Genomic DNA, 12,643 nt, shown 5'->3' on the forward strand with positions numbered 1-12,643 from the left:
GTCTTTGTGTTTTATTCTGTAGGGGCAGCTTTGTCTGTTTTGGACTTGTTCTAAGGTCTTTGAAAAATGTGTAAAATGCTGTTTTTGAGACTGAGAATAATGTTAATTCTCTGTTTCAGTAAAGAAGAATATTCTGGTAATAATTCTGTTCATCAGAATTATACAGCTTAAACATAAATCATAACCTGACCATCCACAACTGTAGTATTCCTAAAGATGTAAAATATACTACAAATGGGCTGTGGAAGGAACCCCACAGCTGTTCTTATTAGGGAGACAGCAATGGCGTCTGAGACAGTTACAGGTGGAAAACAATTGGTATCCACAGCCAGTGACCCCATGGCTTCGCCAGGTAGTTACACATCTGGTGGTTGACTTGTCCAACACTAGTTGTCAGCTGCTGAACATCCCCATGGCCCTTAGCAAAAAGACTCATGTAGTAAAGAAAACTGTGGTGTAAAGTGACCTCCCGATCTCCTAAAAGCATTTAATATTTCAATTATAAAGAGCCTGAATTAGCAGAAGAGAGGAGGGTGAATGTGATTAATAATCTGTATTCTTTACTGAACCATGATAAAGTACGTATTTTGTTGTCCTGAGTCCTCATATTCAAAGTAGTAACTGTGAGATGGTGATAGAAATGGCTCTCTCACACAGAGCCAGAAGAGTCTCTCTGAAATCATCAGATATAGAGGCATTGTATCAAAGTTGGACATAATGCACCATGGGGGCAAGTTATTGTCACATTATAGTGTCTCTTAGTTGATGGAAACATTTACACATAATTTATATTGACCTGTAAAATAGTCCTTTACATTCATGTGTACACATGACACAAAAAGAGATCAAAGCAGCAGCATTGTAGGGTTAGCAGCTATGTGTAAGCACAAAGAAAACACTGCACTGCTGTGTTTGATGAAGCCACTAGCAGCAATCACGTAACTGCACTGTAACTTTCTCTGTGCTTGGTAAAGTCACTTTTATGCTCTGCTCACAGACTGAAGAGTGCAAGAATTATCAAGTCTCCTGTCTCTGAGGCAGCTCTGTGTGAAGGGAGCATGCTTTAAAACCGAAATAAACATCTTCAAATCTTCCCAATGTTACAAATAATCATTGTTTCTAGTGGAGGTTTTATGGATAGAGAATTTGGAATTTTGTTGGGACAGATATTTAGTCTATGGCTCATCTTCACCTGTATGATCCTCAGGCTCAGAAATCAGGAAATGACAGGATGACTGGGAGGAATCTGGTTCTAGGAGTGGTCTTCTTGTCATGGACTACATTTGGACCTCTGGACAACTCTTCTGTCCTCTACAATTACTTACTGCTTTACTTCAAATGGTACAAGCTGAACTCCACATACTGAATTCTGAACTATTTGTTTGTAGCCAATTTCTTAACTCTGCTGTGTAAAGGAGTGCCCCACACCATGGCAGCTTTTGGGTGGAATGTTTTCATAACTGATTTTGGATGATGCAAGCTCCTTTTCTACCTTCACAAATTGTGCAGGGGTACATGTGTTTGCAGAAGCAACTTCATGAATGTCTTCCAGGCCATCACCATCAGCCACAGGGACTCCAGGTGGGCAGAGTTTAAAGACAAAACATTTAAGAACAGTGGCTTCTTCCCATGATTTTGTTGCATTCTGGACATCCTCACGAATATTTATAATCTCCTCTACAAGACTAGAAAATTGGGAGATAGAAATGTGACAAGTATAGAAGACTTTGGCAACTGCTCTGTTTGTCTTGACAAAACTGGCCAAATCCTGCACACTCTGTTCCTGCCTCGCCCTGATGCTGTGTGTGTGGGCCTCATGGTCTGGGTCAGCATATCAACTCTTCTCATCATATATAGGCACAAGCAGAGGATGCAATACATACCCGGGACCAAAACTTCCCCAAGATCTTCCACTGAGTCCAGGGCTATTAAAACTATTCTTCTTCAGGTGAGTACATTTATTTTCTTTTATATAATCACCTGCCTCTTTCATTTTCTCCTGGTCTTCTTGCATAATCCTAGCTGGTTCCTAGTATACATATCCATTGTCATCTCTGTGTGTTTCCCAGCTGTGAGTCCCTTTCTGCTCATGACTTACTATTCTATAGCATCCAGCCACTGTGCTCTCTGGATGAGAAATGTATAAGACCCTAATATGATTAAAGGCACGAACTGAACCTCTGCATGGTTCTTGAATAATCTCTCGTAATTCAGAATGTTATGCACATTGTGGACAGTCATCACACAAGAACACTGGTAAAAAAATAAAATGAACCGAAAGCCTATGCATGGTTCTTGATCCATCCCTCATGCCTCAGAATGTTATGCACATTGTGGAAGGTAATCACACAAGAACACTGGTGTGCATGCCTAAATTTTTATGTTTTAATTTGTGTAAGTGCTTTAATGTACCTGTGTTAGGCAAGTGTGTAAAAACTCTCTCATGCTGTATTTACTCTATTTTGTGTAATAAAATATGTAAATTCAGATTTTAGATTTCTAAAAAAAAATCTCACTGTGACCATAATAAACTAACAAAACCACCAATATTCATGTTTTCTGGGTATGTTTGATTATTTCCTTGTTAAATCTAACTTACTTCTCCTTGCTCTATTTCTGTTCTTATGTCAGTATCTGCATTTCTTCAAGGCCATATAGAACTGAATGTTATCAAAATCACTTGACAGGAGCAACTGGAAATGTTCATGTTTTATAAAGCCATGGAAGAAGGTAGAAAACTTATCGTCTGATGTCTGTTTTTGACACTTCTTCAAATTACTTCTTCTTATTTTTATTATTTCAATAGCTTTTGGTACTTCCACATTCTATGATTCCAAAACCTTATTCTGAAAGTCAAATTGTATACTGCACTATCTGTCAAACTTGATGTTAGTAGTCATGACATAATTACTTCTTATTTCTAACAGCTTATTTAAGCACTGATATGTATCTTGAAAATGCTTTTATCAACAATTCAGACATTCATTGCAGTGAATTTGTCATATTAAACAACTATCTTCATGCAGATTCTACATGCAAGAATAATATCCTCAATCTCAAACATGCCTATGATGTAATTACCCAGTGAGTGGTGACATGTGACTTTTCACAGAACAGACTACTGGAACCACTTCATAATTAAAGTAGAATACATATACATGAATTCTTTTGGACTTGACACTTAGAATTCCATGTACTTTCAGTTTTTCTGTTTATTCATATGTTGCTTATGGGATTTAACAGGAACAGTATTAATCAATTTATACACTGATGCAAAAACCCCATTGTTTATACATGATTTCAGGTTTTTCCCCAAGGGATATAGTGGGGGTGCATGCAAACACCAGGGTCCTCAGAGAAAGATGCATTTGAGGCAAGAAATATACCTAGTTCAATCCAACTCAGTAACTGTATATATTTCAATCTTCTAGGGTATGACATTGGGCAGTTTATTTTAGGCATATATAAGCACAGCATAATTTTGGAAAAAAAATTTCTACATGATAATTTACTCATTTCCATTTGTACAACAAAGTTTAAGTCACATTAATGTTGAAACTCTTTGCAAAGGGCATATGATCTCTTCCACAAATGTAAGTTCTAATAAGTGAGATACAATGTTCAATGTAAGCTTTAAGGAGAGTGATTGAGATAAACATAAAAGTCTATGGGAGTCAGGTGAGGCCTGGCCCTACAGATAGCACAGCGATCACCTTGGCTCTTGTAAAGTACATTTGAAATCCCTACAAGGATGGATTCTATTGACAGAGAAACAATGCTTAAAATCTAGGGAATAATTGAGATAAAGTGTAATAGTCTGGAGGATGCAGGTATTTCCTCTCCCTACAGATAGCACAGGTCACCATGCTATTAATTATATCCATTCCCAACATTCCAGGTGGAAAACAAGTTACTTATCTCTCCCACTGAAGAGTCAACCCTGAATGTTTAGCACTTCTGGCTTTCCAAGTGTCTATCTGTGAGTACAAGGACCTGTGCCCTCTACCATATAGTAACATGAATTTTGGCCCCTGTAATAAGAGCAAAGAGTTCAGTAGAAGATATTCTTGGTAAAATTGTATATGAAACAAGGTGGACTGGAAGGTAGTTCAGTGGGTCAAGTACCTACTGCACAGACATAAGGATTTGGGTTAGATCCCCAGTATTATTGATGTGAAACCAAGAATGATGGTAGAGGTCTGCAACCTTATCACTGAAGGTCAGAGGCAGGATGATACACTGAAATCCCTGGAAAGTCTATGTGCAGTACAGCTACTTTTCATTAAGAATATGTTTAACATGTGGAGCATGTGAACTATTGAAGGTCAAATAAATAATTAAACACACAGAAATACTGTTTGAAAAGTCAAGTGACAGACTAAAGAAAAAAAATCTTCAAAGCCGGTTGTGGTGGCGCACTCCATTAGAATTAGGAGGCAGAGGCAGGAGGAAAAAAAAGTATTTAGAAAAGAAAGAAAAAATCTGCAAGGAAAATATTAAGAAAACATGAGAAGATAACACAAAACAAAATAAGAAAACAAGAGAAAAGCCCAAACCCACCATTCGTGATATTTTCTTTCTTTTTATTAAGAAAAATTTTTATTTATTTTACATATTAATCAAAATTCCCAGTCTTACTTCCTCTAGCCCCTCCAGCCTCCCCCCAATCCCCAATCCCTCCTCCAAGAAGGTAAGGTGTCCCATGGGGAGTCAGCAGAGCCTAGTACATTTCATACAGGCATGTCCAAGCTCTTCTTCTGCATCAAAGTTATGCTACTGCTAGGGGGCCCATTAAGCAGATCAAGCTATACAACTGTCTGGATTATGCAGAGGGCCTTGTCAGTCCCATGCAGGCTTCACAGCTAATGATCTAAATTTGGTGAGTTCTCACTAGTTTGGTTTGGTTGTCTCTGTAGGTTTCCCCATCATGATCTTCAAGCCCTTGCTCATAGAATCCCTCTTCCCTCTCTTCAACTGGACTCCTGGAGCTCAGCCTGGTGTTTGGCTGTGAATCTCTGCAGCTGCTTTCATCAGTTAGTGGAGAAAGACTCTATGACGATAGCATATTCACTGATCTGACTAATGGGGTAAGCCAGTTCAGGCTTCCTCTCCACTATTGCTAGTAGTATAAACTGAGGTCATCCTTGTGGATTCCCAGGAACTTCCCTAGCACATGGTTTCTTGTTATCCCCTTGATATCTCCCTCTATCATGGTATCTCTTTCATTGCTCTCCCCCTCCATTCTTGTTCCAGCTTGACCATCCCATTCCCTTATGTTCTTATCCCCCATCCCCTACTCTTGATTGCCTACCCCTCATTCCCTCTTTACTCATATTTTCAAGAAGCCTAAAAAAGCTAAATAGCCTACCCAATGAGATACTGTTCTTCTTATGGGAACTATGAACATTGAATAAAACAATTAAAGATGGCACTAGTGTAATCCAAGAATGACCTTTTCTATGGTTCATTAGATCATACAATCCACATGGCTACTCCAGAATGAGTTAAATCATCTCTTTACAGAAATCTCTGTAATAGCCTTCACAGAAGTAGAGAAAAATAGTTCTAAAATTTGTAAGGTAATTCTCCAAACCTCCAAGCATCAAATCAATCTTGAGCAGAAAAGGTAGTAGCAAGTTTACTATATTACCTAAAATCACAGTATACTATGTTTACTGCCATAGGAAAATTATTTACCAAAAATAATACTTGAAAGTGCAATAAGGACAGATAAAGAAAGTATTGATGCATTGTAGAAGTTTACAAAGCAAAGTTTGAGTTATGTGTAGGCTTATGATTCTTTTTTTTTATATGAAGGAAATTTTACTCATTTTACATCCCAAACACAGATCTCCCTCTCCTCCCACCTTTTGCTTCTCCAGCCTTCCCCCACCAACCCACCTACCATACCCCTTCCATCAAAGTAAGGCCTCCCATGGGGAGTCAGCAGACCCTGGTACATTCAGCAGAGGCAAGTCCAAGCCCCTCTCCCTGTCAGGGCTGTGCAAGGTGTCCCACCATAGGCATTGGGCTCCAAAAAGCCAGCTCATACACCAGGGATAGACCCTGATCCCACTGCCAGGTTACCTCTCAAGCAGATCAAGCTCTACAACAGTCTTGCTTATGCAGAGGGCCTAGTCCAGTCCCATGGATTTTCCACAGCTGTTGTTCAAAGTTCATGAGTTCCCACTAGTTTGGTCTGGTTGTCTCATAGGTTTCCCCATCATAACCTTAGGCCCTTTGCTGATGGAATTCCTCATCTCTCTCCTTGTCTGGACTCACCAACCTCAGCCATATAATTCCTGATAAGGAAACTAAACACTGTTTTTCAGAAAAGAGAACCTTTAAAATTATAGAAGCTATGAAATCAGTGTCCACCCTCACTGTGATTAACCTGGTCTTCACCAATTACCTTGTAAATAACTTAAGATGATGAAATACTTAACAAAATTCAAGAACTTAAAACTACTCTAGGAACAGAAATTCTTTTCAACATTGATATAAGGCAATGACTTCCTGAGTTGTTATGTAAACCCATCAGGAAGTAGCGAAAGAAAGAGAAAGCTCTTTTGCTTCTCAAACAAAACAGTCAACAGCCTAAGAAGGAACCACAACACAAAAGAAAAGTCTTCCCAGCTAATCACCCCCTCGTGCATTAAACCCATGAACATATATTGAAATAGGTAAAGTTAATTTCATAAGATGAATAGTAGGATTGAAAGATTCAAGGAATCAAATAAAAAACACAGCTCAAAGTAGGCAGACTTGACAGTATAGAAGTATGAAGGATGGAGGAAAAGGCCATAAAATACCACATTCAAACACCAATAGTGAAAAGAAAAAAGAATAAAATATACGAGATCTCTGGGATATAATCAAGAACAAACCTAAGTTAAAAGTTAGCATAGAGACTGTATTTAGTGAAGGGATAGGAATTTCTCAAATGCAGAGAAAGAAATAGCCATTCAAACAGGAAAGTTATTTAGAGACCTGATAGTTATAGCAGAGAAAACCCCTATTTTTCATATTGTAGTTAGATGTTGAGGAATACATAACTAATAAAACAAATCACATGCTGTAAAGGAAAATGCTATCAGTCTGCAAGTGTAAACACAACAGAGTGATAGCAGGCCTCTCAATGACATCTGTTGATCAGCAAGGCATGGAAAGATGTAGTTCAACACAACAGAAGGCACTGCTTTAACCTAAGCACTGGGAGAGCAAGGGCAGGTGGATCTCTAGGAGTTCAAGGACAGCCTGTTTTATAAGTACAAGTCAAGGACAGATAGGGCTACACAGAGAGAGACTTGTCTGAAAATAATTAAGTAATTAAGTAAAAAAAAAAAAGTTGACAACTTTGAACCAAGATTGCTGCATGGAAAAAGTCATTGGAAAGGGGAAAGGGAACTAAGGGTAGGTATTATAAAAACTGCAATGAGCCTGGTGGTGGTGGCACATGCCTGTAATCCCAGCCAGCACTCTGGAGGCAGAGGCAGGTGGATCTCTGTGATTTTGAGGCCAGCCTGGTCTACAAAGCTAATCCAGGACAGGCTCCAAAGCTGCAAAGAAACCCTGTCTTGACAAAAAAATTGCAATGAGAAGTGACTTTGCAGATCCCAATATAATCCAGTGAATATTTAGGAAACACCTTGAAATATTTCTATACTAAAAAGAGTGCAAAATCGGCCAGGCGGTGGTTGTGCACACCTGTAATCCCAGCACTCGGGAGGCAGAGGCAGGTGGATCTCTGTGAGTTTGAGGCCAGCCTGGTCTACAGAGGGAGTTCTAGGACAGCCTCCAAAGCTACAGAGAAACCCTATCTCGAAAAACCAAAAATAAGAGTACAAAATCTGGAAATAGACAAATTCCTAGACACATATGACCTGATACAATGACTCCAAAAGGTATAAGCAATTACAGAAGACTGAGGAAGCATCATGAAAACAGTCCTTACAAAAGAAGCCAAGGAGTGGATGGGTCCTCTCCTTACTTCTGCCAAACAGTGAAAGAACTAACACTGATATTTTCAGTGTTCTAAAAAACAGGAAGAAAGGAATACAGCAAAAATGGCTCATTGAATCATCATAATACTGATCATGTGTCAAATTAAAGTGATGCTTATATGGAATGGAGAGAATAATTGTTATTGTCCTGTAACCACCAAATTCATAAAAGAAAGCATCTCCCCCAAATAAAAAAATAAATATTATAAGAATATAAACATCAAAAAGAGAATGAAACTCTTGTCAAGAAAATATTTGAGTACATATTAATGTACAAAACATGAAAAATGAAATATGCTGACTCCTAGGAATCACGGAATTACTTTGTACATTAATGAACAGCACAGAGAGATCTTAAAAGAAATACAAATTACCAAAAGAAAAAGAAAAAAAAGAAATGCAGTGTTTATTTCCTTCGGTAGCAGCTGAATGCAAGGTAACAATGTTTAAGCTTCCTCATCCCCCAGTCAGATAGCTGTCATCAGGAAGACAAATATCCCTGCCTCTGCATGCTATTTCTCATTTTATTTCAAACCAAATACTGTCCTTGAGGATTTTGTGGATTTGGAAATGTGGGAAGAAATGGAGAGAACCCCGATGTGGTCATCATCGCTAGTTTTTAGCAGATTTGGGCAGCAGTAGTGTATCTGACATCTACAGATATGGTAGAGTTGGCTTGTCACAGCACCTGCTCCTGAGGCTGTCATTTGTCAGGAGCTGTGAGAACACAGTGTTTCTTTTTTACTTACTCTTTAGGTTTCTTTCCTGTGGTGAACCACAATCCAAATGAACCACACTCTACTACAAAATATGACTACCCATTGGCAATGAGACATGAGCATGTATACAGTGTCAGAATGTGATTGAACAGAGGACACAATGATATTCAGTATGGATTATTGCCACTTTCCTAAGATCTACGAAAATCTTTCTCATCCATTTTTTCTCATTTCATTTCTCTTTATTAACTTAAGTGATATAGATGCTTGAGGATAACAAAGAGGAAATAACTAAATCTATTTCCTTGGTGGATCAAAGAATGAAATGGGACTTCCACACACAGCTCACTTCCAGCCTGTGCATATCACAACTCAGCATTTCTTGCTAGCTCTCTGAGATCTTGTCTTCCTCCCATGATGAAGAACTATCCTATCATCATTTACAGTGTTGGATTAAGAGATTTTAGCAGTAAGTTTATAATTACTCTTGATCACTGCTACTTGTGGCAAACATAAGTCAACAAAGTCCTTTACTGTCTGTTGTTACTGTAGGAGAAAGATTATGCAGTTTGGGGCTGGAGAGATGGCTCAGAGGTTAAGAGCACTGACTGCTCATGCACAGGTCCTGAGTTCAATTCCCAGCAACCACATGGTGGCTCACAACCATCTGTAATGGGATCTAGTGCCCTCTTCTGGAATACAAGCTGGCAGAACACTGTATACATGATAAATAAATAAATCTTTTTTAAAAAAATATTATACAGTTTTGATGGAAGGTGAGTGTATAGAATCACAGATCCATGTCTGAACCAGACTTAGTCACTGAGTTGACAGCAATGAGAAAATAATTCTGGGAGAGAAATGAGTGGGGTTTCTTTCTTTCTTTCTTTCTTTCTTTCTTTCTTTCTTTCTTTCTTTCTTTCTTTCTTTCTTTCTTTCTTTCTATCTTTCTCTCTCTCTCTCTCTCTCTCTCTCTCTCTCTCTCTCTCTCTCTCTCTCTCTTTCTTTCTTTCTTTTTGGTTTTTCGAGGCAGGGTTTCTCTGTGTATGTTTGGAACCTTTCCTGGAACTCACTCTGTAGCCCAGGCTGGAACACACAGAAATCCACCTGCCTCTGGTCCCTGAGTGCTGGGGTCAAAGGCGTGCACCCCCAGCGCCCAGTGAGTGAAGTTTTCTAACAGCTGTCTGCAAATGAGAGTTTATGGATAAAAGGTGATGCCAACATCTGGTAAGTGATCACATGAGGAAAATCAGACTTGAGACTGAAGTTGGTTAATGACAGCACTACAGATTTAGCAGAGAAACTCCTGACAAAAGGGTTCAGGCAGCAAAGAATATGAGTCCCTACACCTACCCCTAACCCCAATTCTCCTGAATGCATGGAAAATTTAACGAGTCACAGCTGGGACTTAATCCAAGTGACAATGAAACTTAACTTTTAGGGTTTCAGTGAAGGGGTCCCAAAGTAGCTTGACCACACAGGACCTAGACCTGGCTTCTGAGACAGGTTTACTGGCAGGCAACACCCAGATCCAGTAAAAGCCTCAAGCTAATACCACCCAGGGGTCTACCCAGGGGTGAGGAAGTACCTGACATGTCAAACATTCCAAGCATTAGATAAAGTGGCCAGATGTCCTTGAGTCTATCACACACCTATTTTTGTTTTACAGGTACTCTTAGACAATTGTCAGCCACTCAGGGTCCTAAACCCTGGAAATCCCCTCACCCCAATCTCTGCTGTCATGAAAATACCACCCTGCCTAGACTCAGGGTTCTCTGTTCTCACCGCTATGGCTACAGACCGAGCCCAGGGGCTTGAATGAAGGCCCTTTGCTCTTACATATAGGATTCAGTCTCTGTGGTGGTCTTTTGGGGGTCTCTGTAATCTGGGCATAACAATTGTACCTTTTTAATTTATCAGTCTGTTACTGACAACCTACTTCTAGAATCCTACACAGGACTGACAGTTTTCTTCACTGTGCCTATATCCTGGTGATGTCTGTATTCGAGTGTGTGATGCATATAAAGGAAGCATCTCAGTCTGTGGACAAGTGTAAGTTTCTGGAATCTATCTGGGAGGAATTTCTCTAACAGTGCATAGGAGGCAGATGAATGAGTTGTTAATATTGAATCATAAGCCCATCTCCCTCTGTGAGCCTGGTGAGGAACTTTAGGGACAGCTAACACAGAAAATTAGCTTGTAGTCATGTTTGTTAAGGGAGCTACATCCTGTTTTCACTGGTTTTATATGTTCTTTGTTTACTTAAAAGACTATGTGAATGAGTGAAGGCACAAAAGGATTCTACCTTCTGTTCTGTATTGCTTGTAACTTAATAATACTGACCTCAGCACTAAATTCTGGCAATTATGTGAATGAAATGAGATCTGAAAAACTTTATCAAATGTTACATCCATGGCTTCTGTTATGCCCAGGTTTCAGGAACACCCAAAAGACCACCACAGAGTCAGAATCTCATATGTAAAAGCAAAGAGACTTTAATTTTAAGCTCTGAGCTTGGCATCTCTGTCAGTCTAATGCAGCAGTGAGAGCAGAGCCCTGAGCTCAAGCAGGGTAGGGGATTTTTATTTTTATTATCTACCTATCTATCTATCTATCTATCTATCTATCTATTTATTTATCACAACAGAGGTTAGGGTAAGGAAATTTCCAGGGTTCAGGACCCTGATTGGCTGATATTTGTCTAGATCTAGCAGTAAAAAACGAACAGGTATGTGTTAGATTCAGGGACATCTGGCCATCTTATCTAACCTCATCTAATGTTAGGAATGTTTGGGATGTCAGCTACTTCCCCTTAGATGTAGGCCCTCCCTGGGTGGGGTCAGTTCATGCCTTTTCCTAGGTCTGGGTGTTACCTGCCAGTAAGTTTGTCACAGCGGCTGTGTCTGGGCCTCTAAGCTTTTCAAGACAGCTGTGTGGTCAAGCGGTTTTGGGATCCCCACAGCTTCATGTCACAAATGTAACAAGTAACCTATGACTCTCTCCCCATGCACCGTTCCTGAAGCTCATGTAGAGGTTTTGAACCAGATGACACACACACACACACACAATTTGTTTGTGTGTTTCAGTAAATAGGGTGAATATTTCTTGAGCATTAAACATGTAATGTCTGCATTATGACATCCACAAAATTTCTATGTCTTTGTTGTTTGTCGGTGAACCTATTACTTCTGAAGGAGAAAATTGCAGGACTAGCGGGAAGGGAGGTCAGAGATTTAAGACCCATGTCTCAGGCACAGGATTCCTCCCTGAAGCTCACCTGCTGGTCACAGAGATCATGGAACTGAGAAGAGCATGTTTTCAAAAGGAATATTACAGGTATAAGTCTCCAGTTACCTTTCTCTAGTCAGAGTCCAGAAGTCAAAGACAATCATAAGAATACAGGTAAATGACCTCACCAGAAACCCAAGTGAGTTTGTAAATGACATAAAGACAACCTCTCATCAATCAGAATAAATCCAGAGAAACATGACCCACCAACAGATAACTGAGGTTATAGACTCCAAAACCCTAATTCACCTACATGGATAGGATTCCACAATCACACTGCTCTGATTTAATATAAGTGATAATGACACCTGGTTTTCAAAGAGCTGAAAGTTGTTTTAAAACCCATATGTTGCTCCTCTGAATTGTCAGGTTCCTAAGAGCTCCTCCTGCAGTGTCCCCATATACACAGTGAAGAGGATCCAGTCATCCTGGGCAGAAACTAGATCTAGTGCTTGGAGGCCAATTTTTCTTTAACTCAGCACATTAGGGAACAGGAATTACATCCTCCCTGCAAGGCCATCTCTCTGAGCTTATGTTGAGTTGGATTCCTTCTTAAAGTCACCTAATACACCTTAAGGTTAACATTAGCATTAGTATTATCCACTCTCAACACCTCCTGTTATATATGTATTA

General features: G+C 39.5%; 2 pseudogenes; both read left to right on the forward strand.

Moving 5' to 3' along the window:
• The window catches only part of LOC118575139, a 96,361-nt pseudogene that overhangs the window by 57,706 nt on the left and 26,012 nt on the right, over positions 1-12,643 (forward strand).
• Positions 283-2,146, forward strand: LOC118575134 (annotated as a pseudogene).

This window comes from Onychomys torridus, unplaced genomic scaffold, assembly GCF_903995425.1.
Source record: "Onychomys torridus unplaced genomic scaffold, mOncTor1.1, whole genome shotgun sequence".
In the NCBI taxonomy this organism is placed as follows: domain Eukaryota; kingdom Metazoa; phylum Chordata; class Mammalia; order Rodentia; family Cricetidae; genus Onychomys; species Onychomys torridus.